This window comes from Pinus tabuliformis, chromosome Q, assembly GCF_031772625.1.
Source record: "Pinus tabuliformis cultivar Carrire ecotype Pingquan chromosome Q, CPIR1, whole genome shotgun sequence".
NCBI lineage: Eukaryota > Viridiplantae > Streptophyta > Pinopsida > Pinales > Pinaceae > Pinus > Pinus tabuliformis.
The window spans coordinates 171,301,876-171,320,443 of record NC_142296.1 but is presented as its reverse complement, the minus strand read 5'-3'; the positions used below and the strand labels follow the sequence as shown (position 1 = coordinate 171,320,443).

Genomic DNA, 18,568 nt, shown 5'->3' with positions numbered 1-18,568 from the left:
TGCAAGCTGAAGAATACAAAATACGCCCTAAAGGAATCGGTGAAGCAGCATTACAAAGAACCAGAAAATGTCAAAGCTGAGCTAAAAAATAAATTGAAAGAAACTCACAGGAAAATCAAGGAAAATGGGTTGTCCCAAGAGGATAAAGCATTAGAAAGTGATATATATTATCAGCTGTACCGGGTTAATAGAGAAGAAGAGCAGAAATGGAGAATTAAGTCAAGACAGCTTTGGCTTCATGGAGGAGACAAAAATACAACTTTCTTCCATAAGCAAGCAACTGTTCGAAAAGTCAGAAATAATGTCACCATGATCAATGATGATGAAGGCTGCCCTCAAAAAACCCAAGAAGCTATCAAGCAAACTACCTCAGCATATTACAACACTCTCCTAATTGAGACAAAGGAAACAGAGGACTATTCAGACCTCCTACAACATATGCCCAAAGGAATCAATGAGGATATTAATGCAGATTTGACTAAGGAGATCAATGAAGAAGAAATACATGATGCCATCTGGGCTCTCCAGCCAGATAAAGCCCCAAGTCCAGATGGCTTTCCTATCTGTTTCTATAGAACATACTGGGGAATAATAAAAAAAGATCTTGTCAAAATGCTAAGATGGGTCCAACGTAAATGCAAAATTGGAGGATTCACTAATGCCACCCATCTTGCCCTTATCCCTAAAGAAAATCGACCTTTGACTTTCTCACACTTTCGCCCAATATCCTTGTGTAACTCATCATATAAAATTTTGACAAAAATCTTGGCTACTCGCCTAAAACCTATCCTCCCCACTCTCATATCTAAAAATCAAGGGGGTTTTTTGGCCAATGGGCAAATTTCGGACTCCATCCTTCTTGTCCAAGAGGCCATTCACTCCAGTCAAACCCGAAATGAGAAAGGCTCCATCTTAAAGTTAGACTTACCCAATGCCTTTGACCGTGTCAGACATTCCTTCCTGTTTGCTGTGCTTGAAAAAATGGGATTTTCCACATCCTTTATTAACCTTATCAAAGCCTGCATTACAGGACCTTGGATTTCCCCTCTTCTAAATGGCAGACCTGGACCTTCCTTCCAATCCTCTCGAGGCCTTAGACAAGGTAGCTCTCTCTCACCTTATCTCTTTATATTAATGGATGAGTCTTTTAGTAGAGCTCTGGATTACAATCGTCGCATGGGCCTCATCACCGGGATCAAATTTGACAATGGAGTCAAAAACATCAATCACTCTCAGTTTGCCGACGATACTCTTCTAATGGGGGGAGCTTCAAACATCATAGCCCGTCATTTTAAAACCCTCCTAGACAAATACATGAGCTACTAGGGAGGTCTGATAAATTATCTTAAGAGCTATATTTATGGGTGGAACACTTCGGCACATGTTCTCCATAGGATTGCTCGTACTCTTGGGGTTCCTTGTAAGTTGAATTGGGAGCAATTTACTTATTTGGGCATGCCTGTAAGTGTCGGCAACTTGAAAGCTACAACCTGAGAAGTTATTATTGACAAAATGAAAAGGAAGATACAACATTGGGGCACTTCTTGGCTTAACCCTACAGGGTGCATAATTCTTCTGAAAGCAGGCCTCTCCTCCCTGCCCTTGTACTGCTTTACACTTTTACAAGCCCCCGTTAACTTCCATTTTAAAATGGATTCCCTCCTTCGTCATTTTCTTTGGCAAGGAGGGAGAAATGAAAAAAAAAAATACAACTTGGTAAGCTGGAAGCAAGTCACTCAGTCGTGTGAGAATGGAGGGCTGGGAATCAGATCATCTAAATTCCTAAACCTCGCCTTTGCTGGCAAGCTGGTTTGGAGACTCATAACTGGAAGGAATTCTTGGTGGAAAACTGTTCTTGGAAAAAAATACCTCAGCCACCCAAGGCACTAGCTTTTGGATCATGAGCTCCCCAACAGAGCATGCTCTAAAATCTGGAGGATGTGTAAGAAAGCTATACCTTTTCTTGACCAAAACACTTCCAAAGTGCCCAAAGGAGGCAGCTATATAAGAATTGGAGAAGACAAAATAATGGGGCAACAGCCCATAAGCCAACGACCTGGTACTCAGCAGATTCTAGCTCTTTTCAGCAGTGCAGGTATTCAAACTCTGGCCCAAATCTCTCAATGGGAAGCCCACTCCCATACCTGGAAAGGTTGGAGTTTCCCTCATATACCAGCAGATGCAGAAATCAGTCTCAACAACCTGAAAACTTATCTTCATGGTATAGCGTTGTCCAAACGCTACCTTGCTGATGAATTTCGATGGGATCCTTCAGGCACTATCTACACTATTAAGGCTGCTTATCATCAGATCTGCATCAACGGGTATCCCATGGCAATCTGGGCACATTGGAGACTTGCTTGGAAGGCAAAAACTCTCCCAAAAATCAAATTCTTCTTATGGATCCTCTTAAGAGGGAAAGTCCTCACTGCTGAGAACCTCAGAAAGTGAGGAATAATTGGACCATCTCGCTGTCCAAACTGCCAAAATGAAGAAGAGACAATCCAACATCTATTTATAGATTACTCATTTGCTTCAGCCTGCTGGAAGGAAGCCTTTCAGAGTCACAATCCCCCCTGGGTGCCTGGCACTAGTATATTTGAAGTGTTGCACATATGGAAAAAGAGCTACCCGTGGGGAAGAAAAGCAGACAATACAGCTCGAAGGGTCTGGAATGCCCTGCCCTGTACACTTCTCTGGAACATCTGGCTAGCAAGAAACAGAATGATATTCAAAGGCACTGAAACTAATGTTAGAAAGCTCTACAACAAAGCTTGGAATCTCAACTTGGAAACTCTATCCACAAAATGTCATGGGAATCTGAAGGTGCTGGACCTAACAGTCAAAGAAAGGAATTACATAGGGCATATTCTGGATAGAAGCAACATAGAACAAAAAAGATGTGATCCCAATAGCAAAGACAACCCCAGATGTAGCTGGAAAATCAGGATGAAAGATGAAGAATTTTCTCGGTGGCTCAAGAACAACAATACTCATTATCCTTTTTTGATGGAGCCTCCAAATCCAACCCAGGAATGGCTAGGGCTGGAGGTCTTATTTGCAACGGTAATGGAGATGTGTTAACTGAATATGAATGGGGTCTGAGCCATGCTTCAAACAATAGGGCTGAAGCTTTCGCCCTCCTTCAAGGTTTGCTCCAGCTTCAGAAACTTGGTATATCCAAGGCTATTATAATTGGAGACTCTACCATTATCATTGGTCTGATGATAAGCAACAGAAAAGCCCAAAATCTGAGTCTGCAGCAAATCATTGAGCGATGCCATTCTCTGGACCAGCAAATGAAAGGCAATCTTTATTACCACGTCCTTCGATCTCTTCACAAAACTGTAGATAAATTGGCAAATAAAGCCTGCTCACACCTTGTTGGTAACCTTCGGTGCAATGGCACTGACCATTACTTTTTCTTGCCATGATCAGGCTATATCCTCTTTGTAGATTCACCCCACAACAGATCATTGTTCGTGGTTTTCGAAGCTCTTTGCTCTGCCTCTCTGCGAAGAATCAAATCTCTGCCTCCTGTCCAATGGAATTGGCCACCACAGATTTAACCTCTTCAGCACCAAACTCTGACTCTCTCTGGATCACCCTTTCAAATCCCTCAAAGCTCTGTGTTCTCAGCGGTTCCGACATTTCGTGCTCAAACGATTATTCTCCTACTCCTGTTGACCTCTTCCTATTTCCAACCCATCGGTCTCAGGCGCATATTGGACATGGCTCTACGAACACAGCATCTCTGCTCCCCCAGACAGAGTGTCTCTCTCCCGATTTTAGTCCTCTTGCAACCTTGTATTCATCTGAGTCTGCTTCACAGGAGGTTTTGATGATAAGTCAAAGCACATCAAATAAAAATCTATTTGAACTGGATGAACGACGCTACTTTTACCTCAGTGGGCGACAAACACGACACATCTGCAAAAATTAAAAATGAAGTGCAAAACCTCTTTTATTTTATTACAATTTGTCAGAGTTTATACAACACTTCGCTTTTTCACAGCGAGAGAAGCAAGTTGTAATGCTGATTCTAACATCAACTGCATCTGTTGTTGGTTCTTCATATTCCAACATCATTATGTAAAACTGGAGATCCGTCTCCCTCCTTTTTTCTTTTGAATATAAGCCAGCAACCGATCTTGTGAAAAAAAAGAAAGATTCAATATTCACCCTCATTTTACAATGGTTTTCTTACAATACCATGACTTATCAATATCACATACCCAAAAACTATAACTCATTTCAAAATAATTTCCATGGCTTTCTTACAATAGCATGGCTTATCAACATCACATACCCAAAAACCATAACTCATTTCAAAATAATTTATTTTATAAATATTTTACTGTAATTTAATTTTATATCATTTTTAAAGTTAGAACAGTAAACTTACAATATAACAAAGTTCTTAACCATGTATATTCACCTCCATCTTATTATGGATATTATTTTATAACAATTTTTAAATTAAATTTAAAAGAAAAAGGCTATGGAGAAGATGTTCTTAACCATGTATATTCACCTCCATCTTATCATGGATATTATTTTATAACATTTTTTAAATTAAATTTAAAAGCAAAAGGCTATGGAGAAGATGTTGTAGTAGTGTAAATGTTTGTAAGCATTTACCTATGGGATCAATTAAAAAATAATAAAAAAGTTACAAGTAATGCATAGAGTCACTCTCCAGCCAAGTATATATAGAGACGCTGTAATGTCTTATAAACATTTTGACTTGGTCAAAATAAAATAAAAATAAAAATAAAATAAAATAATTAATAATGATAATTATCAATAAAACATTTTGACTGGGTCAAATTACATAAAACTAAATCTAAAAATAAAATATAAAATTAATAATTATAATTATAACTAATAATAAAACCAACGTAGATCCATGTTAACTTTGGATTTACCAAGCCCGGGAGGGATCAAATCCACAAACCTCTTTTAGAGTGAAAATAGATTTGATCCCTTTGGGTGCTTGGTAGATCTGGAATTAAGATGAATCTAAATTGGTTAATATTACAACCCAATACAAAAAAAATATGGTAAAACTATTTCATTCTTACTCTTTTAGTTAAATAAATCATTTTAATATTCATGTTAAATAATTTATTTTAATATCAACATTATAAAATACGTAAACATATCTATATAAACTGCAATAAAATATTTCAATGTGCAAAGAGAAATAACTAAAAATAATATATATATAGAAAGTGAGAATAAAGTGCGTTAGTGTTCTCTGTGAGAGTCACAGTAGTTCTATCAAAATTAAAGGGGCTATCCATTGCAAACTTTGTCACATCAAGAAGTATCCTCCAATGGCAATAATTGTGATTTGAAAGATGAGGTTGCTCCTCCTCCATCATAAAACTAAACTAAAGAGTTTTCCCCATTTTTTCAAGCAATTTATAGCTTTTATTATTGTCACCATTTTATGTTTTAAATTTAAAAATCCTCTTTTAAGCCGCTAGACTTGTATATTAGAGATGTTTCTAAATTCGGATAGATAGGATATCTCAGACGGACCTGGAAAGTAGCCGATGCATTTAAATGTGTGGGTGGAGTCCACAATTACTAGGATTTTTTTTATAAACTAAAGAATATTGTAATTTTGATCTTTTATCGCCAATTTTACAAAATATTGTAATTTTAATCTTTTATTGCAGTTTTGATTTTGAAGTTTGATAGTAACAGAAAAACATAGGGCCTAATTCCATGTGGTATGTTCCATTATATTGGCTTAGTTTGTTTAACTAAGGCCAAGTAATTAAGTAGATGCATACATTTTATTATTATTATTTTTTTTTAATATTTTGTGTAGAATTATAAATTTATTTGAATAATAAATTATTATTTTTATAAAATTTTTGTCAAAATTATAATTTTATAACATTGAGAATTTCATACTTATTTTGAAATATATTATATACTTACTCAAATATTATCTCATTCTAAAAAGATTAAGTATTTACAGAGCACTTCATATTATTTTCTCTCCTACCAATTATGCAAAAGATTCCCAAAATTGTGATAAGCCTTTCACTATAATAATGCCACATTATAAAGTACAATATTGATTTAGTCATAATAAAATTAATAATATCATATTATTTGCTTTTTTTTTAAAGTATATTAATATTGTTGATGTTTTTCCTATCAAAGGTTCACTCCCTCTTTGGCATTTTTCTTCTCCTATCAACAAAATAGCACTGACAATGATGGAGAAAGATTCCTTGGGGCAAGGATGGAGAAAGATTCCTTGGAGCAACTTCAATGAAAATATCCTCTTAACAAAATCGGAACTATCAAACTTAGATTAACAAAGATGGAGAAAAATTCCTTGGAGTAAAGATGGAGAAAGATTCCATGGGTAGCTTTCAATGAAAATATTTAATGAATGGTAAAAATGAAATTACTTTCAATGGAAAAAGCTATAAAATCTCACTTTCATCTAGAGTGGCAAATTTTCAAGTTGTAAGACCAATACGCTCATTTGAATGTATTATATGGATACATCGAATAATTTTACAAAGTTTATATAGAGACAGTACCAGTAGAACTATAAAATAATAGAGATCTATATATAATTCTCTCTATATTAATGGTGTCCTTTATTGCCTCTCTGGTGTGTTTTTGTGAAAGAGAGACTCTACGATATCCCTTATATATCACATCCAATAGCCATATCTCCTCTGAACTCCTTTTCAGACTTTGATATCGTTGAAGCCAACACATGTGGTCATGACAAACTTAATACCATTGGCATGTGCATTCATGATGAAATCAAAGTAATCACAGACCTCACCTTTAGTTCCAGATGTGGTCATGACAAACTTAAGACCATTGGCATGTGCATTCATGATGAAATCAAAGAAATCGCAGACCTCACCTTCAGTTCCAGATATTAACCCCGCAAACATCCTACTATAATCAAAATCCTTCAAAACAACCATGAGGACCTTCATATCAAGGGCGCCTACCCAAATCGACATGGCTTTTGTTGCAGCAATCCTTCATTTGAGAAGAGAAGCTCAGCCGATGAGATCTGTGATCATCATTTGGAAATTCAATAGCGGTTCGAGCCTCCCCTGCTTCGTTAATTTTTTGTCTAACTCTTTGAAGTTGTCCTCTGAGTTGTATTGACCCCATTGGTCAAAATATCTTTGTGAAAATTGATCATTTTTGTCTTCACAATTTGCCTCGCCTAACATGGCAACATAATAAACCAATAATTTCCTCAGTACTAAAAAAATCAAAGAACAAATTGTATAAACTGTATAGTCATTTAGCTATTTACGTGCATAATTTTCCGTTAGTCATCTTACTGACACAACCAAAATGTTACAACCAACTACTAAAGTAGAAAGTTGTCCTTAGTAATAGAGTTTTCTCTATTTTTTTTCAAATAATCTTTATCTAATCTTTATTCTATTAGAAATAAGAGTTTTTATATTTAGTGATTTAATTATTTATTTTATTAAAAATAGTTTTTATATTTAGTAATTTAATTATTTATTTTATTAAAAATAAGACTTTTTTATATTTAGTGATTTAGTTTTTCAATATAATCTTCTCAAATCTTATATTATTTACGTATATCTTTACACCTTTAAGAATAAAAATTTTAGTATTAAAATAAAAATAAAAATACTTTTTCACAGTTGTGAGGAGGTTATATTTGGCTTCTTTTCAATCCGTCGCTTCATAGATTTTCAATTTTTTTAAAGCTCCCTTTTTATATCAGATTGATCTCTAACCTTCAAATGACATAAAGCATGTCGTACATTACCTAATTCATCAAAAAGCCAATCAATTCTCGGCCAAACTCTGTAACACGTACCCATGTATTGATTAACATCCTGCCCATCCCTGTCAGGGGTTAAATTTGACGGGTGCCCTTACCCGTCAGAGAATTTTTTTATGACGGTTTTACTTTTAAATTGCCCATCACATGACTTTTAATATTTATTTGTACAAGTTTCATCTAATTTTTGCAAATTGTATTTATAATTGTTACAAAATTTCCGTTAAGTGTCATTACTACACTTTCATTTGAGATGTGTTGATGACACTTTTCTGTGATTTTTCCAGGTTGTTGAAATATAGAGCATGAACCTGAATGACAATTCTTTAGAGCTTTTCTCCTGTCTTCATCACCATATTTCATATAATGGCTCAGAATAAAGAATTTCCCATTCTTAATTTATTTTCTGGAAGATGCTTATAAATTATAAAGAGATGATTATATTCAATCATTGAGCCTAGATACCAGCCCCATTATTTTTCATTCAAGGGTAAATAAAACCTAGATGTCAACTCAATATAAGTAATTGAGGTCTCAGGTCTCGGTTCATAAAGGCTTTGGGTCCTAGATCACAAGTCCTAGACTTCTAAAGAACTTGTCTTCCTGTGACCAGACATGATCAAGTGCAGATCACCAAAGAGTTCATTGCACCCAGATAAGCCAGGTACATTCGCTGCTTGGACGAAGGTGGGGTGATCTGTGAACTCTTTGTGTGCTCCTGCATGCAAAACAGTACATTGAATCTAGACATAAATTAGCTGAATTGAAAACGGACACTAGCACAAATTCAACTAAATCTGGCTCTGGTATGCACTTTGACACTGGAAGAAGATATCTCAAGTTCACCCAAATGGGTTCAAATACTTGGAACTCCACCTCAAATGTTAGAAACCAAACAAGCAACCTTTAGCTTTGTAACATCAAGTTACATATCAGACATTCGTTTGGTTAGGCCTGTGCTAGTAACATAAATTCATTTTCAATAAATGACTAGTCCAGAATACTACGACCCTGAATTTAGTAATTCACTACATATTGGACAAAGGAAATTAAGCCGGGAGAAGCAAAAAACACAGGAATCATGCTAAAGAACTCACTGCAAACCACCGAGTATTTGGCAGGTAGATTCCACCAATCTTCCGACTCTTAAGGTCATGGATCAGTCAGTTGATGGAAGTGTCAATATCCAGAATTCCATTTTTCTCCGTTGTATTGAAGCGGGGAACTACAAATTTGATGTGGAGCTTCCTTTTCAAATACACAACAACAGCATCCACGGATTCATCCTGGAGAGTAGAGATAGTTTTTGTCTTCTTATCATATGGGCGTCCAATGTGAGTCATGATAATGGGCCTGCACATTCCAGTTTCAGTTCAAATGAGCTCATCACTGCTACCTATGCACAATAAGTTGAACTAAACACAGGATTAAGGGGTGTAAAATAGGTCTAGAAGGTAAACAGTTGAGCCCACCTTCCACCTCGCTTGACTATGTTGTACATAGTTGGTAAAGTGACATAAATTCTGTATTGATCTAGTATTTTACCTGCACCCACCACTATTAAAAACCTTTGAGACACCTTCTAATGAAACAGAATCCAATGATAACACCTTAGAACATACTCAGAACAGTAGATCAATACAAAGAACCCGCACTCTTTTAGGTTAACAAATCAACAATAGAACTGGCATCACAAAACTGTCAGGCAGACTACTACCAATGGCCATTAATTTTAATTTTAAAAAAAATGCTGCTATGAAACCATGAAATAACCGTTTATAGTATAAATGGGACCTGGAAACCTAAAAATTCCAGGAACTAAAAAGTTTTAAAACAATTTTCTAATGTAGTTTCACAAATTTTACAAATTTTCAATGTTGTTTTACAAATTTTGATGTACATTTCATAAATGAGTCATGATATATAATACAAGGAAAAACATATATTAGTGCTGAAGACTGGGACTGGAGTCATGATATATAATACAAGGAAAAACATATATTAGTGCTGAAGCCTAGGACTGCCTCTCTCTTTAAGTGAGGAAAGATGAGGGCTAGAGAAAAGCATTACACAGACAAGCATTACAAAGGAAAATAATTGGCTCAAGTATGCAGGTAAGGAACATCAAGATATAAACAGATGTAGCCTAGATTAAAGATGGCCAGCTCTCATGGTCACACTGAAAGATGTGCCATATGTAAAAATGCCAACTTGTACAAAGGAATTATGCTGAAGTCCAGGACTACCTTTCTCTTTAAGTAAGGAAATTGGGGGGCTGGAGAAAAGAAGTTCAAAGGAAAGACAAGCATTTCAAGGGAAAATAATTGGCTCAAGTATGCAGGTAGGGAACATCAAAATCAAACAGATGCAGTGAAGATTAACATGGAAAATAACAATTAGAGATAAGAGAACGTGGAAGAGAAAGTATGGATGCTCTAGGGCAGAATTACAATGCTAAATATGAGGCGAGGTTCTCAGGGTGATAAGGTATTCAGTTCCCCCTGTTACCTCTGAAGAATCCTTTTGGAGTGGATGAATTGGTAGCAAAGGAGGAAGACACTATTCAGCAAGACAGTTCGAGAAAAAAAACCAGTCCTCAATCATATTCTCATAAAAAATGGTAGCAAGTTTTATAACTATAATAATAGTGTTAACATGATAGTTCAGATTATTCGAATAAATTCCAGATGAAGCAAAATGCCCTAAAATTACACTGGAAAACGACCCTGAGAATTCAAAAAGAAGTGGATTTGATAAACATTTGGGGTAATGAAATAATGAAAGAACTGTATACTTTCCTTTCTTCACAACGTTGTGATCGACCCTGAGAAGAACGACCTTGTCTCTGAGATCAGCATCCTGCAGCAGAGGCAACCTCGGATCGATCTCCACTTGGTCAATTCCATCCTCCACGCTGTAACCCACACCCAACCCATTCTCTGAATTATACTTAGCCATAGTTCTTGATTAGTATTTCCTTGATTACTGATCCCTCATTTGTTATGGGCATCGACCCTCTCGCTTAATTTATATATGCTCAATCCAGCCATCTTTACCAGCCACACCCCCAAATTCGTCGGTATTTGTCTAGGTTCGGTGGGATTTCAAGTAAACCGCGGCGTGGAGAACTTGCGTGCAGGGAAAGTCTTCGATCCCGAAAACCTTTTTGTTTCCAGTGATTGTGTCAACTCTGGCTTCTGGAATTTCGCGATAGCCATGAGGCACAGCTGAGCAATAACCGTTTGTAAAACAGAAATTTCAAACTGAAACCCCATGGGAGCCCGGTATTGCCCACAAGGCAGGAACGATATAACTGTCTTTACTGTCACGTGTTGCCTCGGTTGTTCTCGTTATGTGCAGGACTCACATTTCTGTTTCGGATGTACAAAGTTTGAATCCCAGTCAAAAACCCCATAAGCATTCTCCTCTCGTTATCTGCCAGGACTCACATTTCTGTTTGAGAGATACTAAGTTCGAATCCCAGCCCCAATCCCAAAATAAGCATTTCTCTTCCTCGACCGGGCTTTTTACGATGCGCAATGTTCTAGTCGCTACCACCTTTTACGCTGACGGCATAAACTACAAATTATTCAGACCGTTGGATTGCACATTAAGGCGTAATCATGATACCACCTTTTACGCTGACCCCTTCTGATGGTCCGGTGTATATATATAATTATATATATATATATATAAATTAAAACTTGTTAATTTTCAATATACCCGTCAATATGACTTTTTCAAATATTATTAGCCAGTCAGCGATGACGTGCAGACCAATCGTATTTAACGTGTAAAAACTTAAAAAACGGGCATACGGGCGTCAAATTTAACCGCTGTTCACAGGCCATGGGAGCCTTCGGAAAATTGCAACTATTTATTACGGTATGCAAGGAGGAGTGTGCCGAAGGTTTTAAAAATAATAAAAATAAAAAGAGAATGTCGCTAATTAAAAGAAAAATACAATGAAGAAATTTTTTTATTAAAGTGATAATTTTTTTTATAGTTCACATATGTCCATCAACAAAGAATAACATTTTCATAAATAAGAGGGATAATTCTAATAGAAACATAAGAGTCTGAAAATTTTAATGCTTTTAATAGGTAAACAAATTGAATTTAAATATGTAATTTTCAAAAATAAAATTTTGGAAGTAAAATTTAAAAACCAACGCATCTTTTATGGAATGACAATTCTTTGAATCTAAATATGTAATTTTCAAAAACAAAATTTCGGAAGTCAAATTTAGAAACCAACACCTCCGCTTTTATGGGATGGTAATTCTTTCTTCTTCTAGCATATTTCCTTTTGAAAAAGAGCAATAGAAAATGAAACCATCTATATTATACTATTTTCCTTGAAAAGTTCATTTACAACTTTATTTGATTCCTTATAAACTAAGTCACATGACACGTCCTCCAAGGTCCCGTGTCCCGTATTTTACGTGCCGAGACACGAAAACGGCCCTAAAACATGTCGAAAATGTTTTTCATCGTGTCCTATAAAATATAAAATGTATTTGCCGGTTTTCGTCGTGTCCTGCATCTGGAAAACGCATATTCCGTTGATAGAAAACTGCAATTTGTTTTTGAAAGAAACAAATAATTTTTGAGTGGGGCACCTTAATGGTGTCTAGGCCCTAGTATTGATATGCTATTCATGGTAATGTTAAATTCTTAAAGTAAAAGTGACATTCTCCTTAATCTTCATTTTCATCCTTTTACTTAAATTTTTAACATTGCCATGAAATGACTCATGATGTTTGAGAGTGGTTCCGGCCTCTTTGGATTTCATATGGAGAAAGTAGAATTTTAGATTTCATTCAAAATGCAGTAGACTTATCAGTTTTTCAGGATTTCAGGATTGGGAGATTGTAATGTTTCTAGGTGACACTACCTGCCCGGGCTACCCCTGCCACCAGTAGAGGACGTGGTCTACCTCCTATAGCTGCTACTTCTAGTTCTTCAACTTCTAGAGCATAGAAAACTCCACTGCCAACTCCACCAGAGGGAAAGGGAAAGCTGTGGCATTTTCTCGCAAGACAGGGAGAGGAAATCAATAGGATTAGACTTTAGTTATTTTCTTATGTGCTTGTAAGTTGTACATGAACAATGAACACTGAATATTCAAGAATCAAGACCAAGCATATCACATTCTAATTTCTAAATAGTAAATTTTGATTCTATTTATTTTTTTAAAGTAAACTATGAACTTTGAGAAGTAATTATATTTTAATTTGATTAGATAAGCTACAACCTGCAATTTAATATGGATAAAAAACTATATTTCGATATATATATAAAACGTGTCCCCTATGTCCTGTTTCCAGGTGGCTGCATTTTGTATTGAATACTGGTATTTATGTATCCTCCGTGTCTCATGTCCTCGTGTCATGTGACTTAGCTTATAAATATATGACATGGTATAACACCCCAAAAAACGAAATAAAACCTTGATTTGATCCCTCCATCCCCATCATTCAAGAGAGTCTAAACAAAAATACACCCAAACAAATAATCAATAATAATTTTTGAGTCCCCAAATATATTTATATTTTGAATCTCTTTTTGAATCCCCAAATATATTTATGTTTTGAATCTCATTTTCTCTCCTGCAAACCAAAGTAAGCCCAGAAAAACTATAATCTCAACTTGTTGTTTGTACCTCTCCCTACCTCCAATACAATTTGCAACGAGTATGCTCATCAATGCGCAGCCATCCCCACACCCACATTAATTTATGGATTTGTGAACCGTCTGGACATGTCTCATGGTTGTGCCCTATGGGATTCTCATTTAGTAATATCATATTTGTATCTCTGAACACCTTTGATTGCCCCTATCTATATCGATTGCAACTTTGGGTTGAGATCAACTTTTTATCTCTAGGTGTCTATGATATTTTGTATTGTAAAATAACTTTCCATTTGCGTTACCGTTGATTGATTTTTATTGAGATGTGGCTAGTCAAGGTTGAAGCTGAACCCATGGAGGTAAACTTACATCCGTTTATAGATGAATGCTCATTTCTTCTGAAACCATTTTTCCCAAGTGCTATCAGTCCCTTTTCCCTACCAATCTTTCACTTTCCACTCAAATATATCGTCAAAAATCGAATTATATGTTATCTATTGGTCACCACAGTATATGTTATTTATTGGTCACCACAGTTTTTTCTGAGTATGGGAGAAAGTCGTGACTTGGAGTTAAAAGTTAAGTCGTAATGATGTAACATTATTATAATATTTAACAAGTTAACCACGGTGGTAGGAAACTTAGTTCTTAATATTTAAGTTAAAAAAATTTATGTTTTTAGGAAAATTGCATATAAGATAATTGTGTCCAAATTAATTTAAAATTATTTGATGGGTTCATTAAATTTGATTTTCAATTATAATTAATAGAATTTGACAGATTTAGAAGAAATAGATATTGCAGACTAAAAATCTGAAATAAGTATTTGTGAATTATAGAACAAAAAGTTTTTGACAAACTATATTCCCTATTTATTTTTATAATTTAAACATTAAAACTTGTCATAGTTAATGTTAAACTAGTAGTGGTCAACATGTAAGTGTATTTATAGTCATGCCTCGGAAGGGACTGATAAATTGATATCTAAAGTGGAGAAATTAATTGCCTACTTAGGTGTAAGGGCTTGCATAAATTTTGGTGGGTAACATCCAATAATAGATCCACGCATTTACATTTTTTCTCCCACTTATTAAAATGTCAAAGACTACATAAACGATGATGAACAATCATTCTTAATAAGTATATTTATTTTCATCTTATTGCTATCCATTTTTTATGTAAAAACTTGCATAAATATTGCATTTGTATCCAAAGTTATCAAATAGAAAGTATGAAGTCTAATAAATTCAAGAAAAAACATTTTATTATTATAAAAAAGAATTATCTTTTTAATATTTCTTCTGAGAATATTGTTTAATTTGGTGAAGTTAAATTTATCAATATTTCAATTATATGTACCTAGAAGTTATTACAACAATATTTCTCTTCATTATGTTATTTTTAGGGAATTGAACAACTACCCAATCCTCCAAAATAAACCTAATTTACTAAAACAAGTATAGCAATGTTCATCATGTCACTTATGGGAATCAAACTTAGGTGAGAAAGATGGCAATCATTCCTCCTAACTACCGAAGATAAACTCAATTGACAAATATATATATATATATATATATATATATATATATATATATATATAGCATATATACATTTAAATTAACCTAATCTTATAAACTGAATGGTTGGTAAAAGAGGATAACTATCAATCCATAATAAACATTGATAAAAAACAGAGTTTATTAGCTAAATGGTTCTCCAGGTGAGATACCTGGAGAGTGCCCAAGCACTACACACAATACACTCTTCAATCAGGAGAATAGCCTAGTACATATAGGCTTTCTCACAATTAGGGTGGTTTCAACCACTCCCTAGATAGTAGGATCTGAGACCTAAGATAAAGTCTCAATCCTATCATCATCATAACAGTAATCTAACTTTAGCTTTCTCCATTAATTCCAACACTCCCACTTAATGGAGAAAGGGTACTGAATAATAACATATGCTTGCTGGTCTAGTCTCAGCTAGGCTTACAATTAAAACATGAAACAACTTGGTAACAGAGGTTTTCATTTTTGTCTTCTTGCAACTGAGCCCATACTTGTTCATCTTGAGTCGAGGCTTCATCTTCACTTTCCTCGCCATGAGGTAGTGATGTATCTTCACCGCATGTCTTCCCCAGTGATGGAAAGCTTTAATTTTTATTCTCGCCCTTCTCAAGATTATGACAGGATGGATAGGAGAATTTTCCCTCTCACTATTTCTGGTGTCAACTATCTAAAAGTCAACTATGATGTTTTCATCATTCATTGATGTAACGACTGCACACACAGAAATATTAATGACATCATCACAATTTAAATTTTTAAATTTTCTCCAGCTTTGTCTTCTTCTGCCACATCTTTGCAATCAGCTTCATGTGGCTCGTCCAATTGATCTTCAACACTTTGTTCATCTTCACACCCTTCTTGAAGATCAGCTCATGAATCTTTCACAACAGACTGTGCCTCTTGATTCTCGTGGTCATCAACAGAACCACATTTTTCTGAAATTTCTTCTCACTTGAACATACTACCCATGCTAATTCCAAATGCCAACATGAGAAAATCATCATCATCAGAATCAGAAATATCTAAGAATATAGACATGTTTATAACTGGTGCTGTCAAACACAAACAATGCCACAAAGGCTCCGACTGTTTCCCTGTACCATAGTCAAATTTCCCACCAGCAGCGCCCTTCGGCCTATCTTGATCTTGCTTGTTTCTTAACGGTTAAAGACGAATTTCAAGGGAAAGCACACCACCTCGATCCACACCACAACTTCAGATCTCAATGGCCACAGTGAGCAGGCTCCCTCGCTCCAGCGGCAATGGATTAGGCTGCAGGCCTCTTAGGATCTCAGCCTCTAGGGAAGTCTTCGGTTCTCTTTCACTATTGTTCGAAACCACTGATCTACACAAGTGATGATTTGGTGCCCAGATCACGCCTTAAATCCAATGCACTGCCCATATTTAAATCCTCAAGAAGCCCTCAGTTGTGGGCTGCAACAATAGAATAAACCCTCGCTGCCAAAAAAAACAAATACCACTTCAAATGACCATGCTGTTAGAGAAAAAACGGCTGCCTACCACCACGCTGAGTAACAATATTCACCATAGCTCAATTCTGTTTGAGTGTATGATACCATTGTTTATTTGAAATTCATATGATTCGATGCAAGGCTTTGCTCTCCGAACCACATCAACAAATTTGCAATCATCCAAATTTTTGAATTTAACAAATGTAGTTACATGGTAAACACTTTTTTTCCTTATTCTTTTTTGGTGTAATAAGCATAGCCATATCTCCTATCACACGTTGCCCATCTCTTGCTAAACCAGGCCCACACTTCAACTAGGCGCAGGCCACAACCCTTCACCTTCCAAAAAATTGCCGGTCTTAGTGACGCTGGAGTGGGGTTCGATCCCTCAGGCACTTATGCCAAACCACAAATTGCAATCGAGGTTTGACTCCTCAGGCACTAATCCTAGAGATCATTGACAGAGCAACATGCACGCATCGTGGGCATAAGTTCCACGATCCACGCTAAGAAACGCTAGTGTTAATCCATTGCTGAAACGATCCACATCGAATTTGCTACACCACGGGCAATCTCACTGTGATCCCTCTACGATCCGTCCTCCTGGTGATCCTGGTCTCCTTCATGGCTAGGTTGAAGGCAACTCCATGCTGCTAATGCAAAAGATGCCAAACAGATTATTTAGATCTGCCACGTTGAAATAGTCTCAACTGTCAACCTCCAGTGCGCCGAGGTCTCACTTCAGAAGAGGTCTCAAAAGAAAACGTTGATCTACAAAAGAACTGCTTCCGATCTCCTTGAAGGGCTGTTACGATCTCTTCAAAAAAGAGGCAACCACACAACACACAGGCCTCTGACCTATAGCTCTGATACTATGATAAAAAACAAAGTTTATTAGCTAAATGGCTCTCCAGGTGAGATACCTCGAGAGTGCCCAAGCACTACACACAATACACTCTTCAATCAGGAGAACAACCTAGTACATATAGGCTTTCTCACAATCAGGGTGGTTTCAACCACTCCCTCGATAGTAGGATTTGAGACCTAAGATAGATTCTCAGTCCTATCATCATCATAACAATAATCTAACTTTAGCTTTCTCCATTAATTCCAACATCAAATCACATACTTCATAATATATCCCACTTTGCTTTAAAAAAATTATAATTTTTTGAAATTTATTTTTTTATTATTAATTATAAAAATAATTAATATAAGAGATAAACATATATACATTTGAAAAAAAAGGAGATTCTTATCCATGGATATTTATCTCACTTACCATGGAGATTCTTAAACTATAAATAGATTTTGTTACAATACCATGGTTTGTCAATACCCCATGCCTAAAAAACCATAACTCTGGCACTTATTCATATAACATTTTTTTAATTAATCAATTTAATTAAAAGGAAAAAAAGGCATGACTACTTTGGAGATAAATCTCAAAAGTTGATTTTTGTATTAAGAATATGCTAAAATGTTCCATGAAGGTTAAATCCCACAGTTGGTAGAAGTCCATATGCATCAAAACACTTATCTCATGTGTTGTGCCCCTGGGTCGCACATGAGAATAAGTGAATTGAACCAGTGACTTCACATCAAGGAGTGCCTTAACAAAGCACCCAATCATGTCTATCCAAGATCCCGAAGACCACTAAAAATATTTTAAAGTATTATGTGAAAGTTAGATTCCTTCCATCCATCTAGTAATTATTATCCATCATAGTTCCATCTCAACCACGAATTTACCAAGCTCCGAGAGGGATCAAATCTCTTCATCTACAAGCATATTTTAAAGTGCAAAATTTGAAAAAAAAGTTTTCACCTCAAGAAATTTAATCCCTTTCTAGTCTTGATAAATTCATGGTGTGTGTGTATATATATATATATATATATATATATATATATATATATATATATATATATATATATATATATATATATATATATCATTTTTGAATGGGATGCAATGCCTTGAAGATCCTTTAGGCCATTAGGTTTTGTAAATTAAACAACTTAAATTTACAATTCCAACAATTTTTTGCTAGATTTTAAAGGAAATTGAT

The 18,568-nt window shown here is 35.5% G+C and overlaps 1 long non-coding RNA gene across 1 annotated transcript; it reads right to left on the bottom strand.

The window, feature by feature from the left end:
- Nucleotides 1-8,385: 8,385 nt before the first annotated feature.
- Nucleotides 8,386-9,421, bottom strand: LOC149218782 (uncharacterized). The gene is made up of 2 exons (XR_016248647.1): nt 9,298-9,421; nt 8,386-9,178 (listed from the first exon to the last, which is right to left on the bottom strand). It is a non-coding gene; the product is annotated as an uncharacterized LOC149218782 (long non-coding RNA).
- Between the last annotated feature and the right edge of the window lie 9,147 nt (nt 9,422-18,568).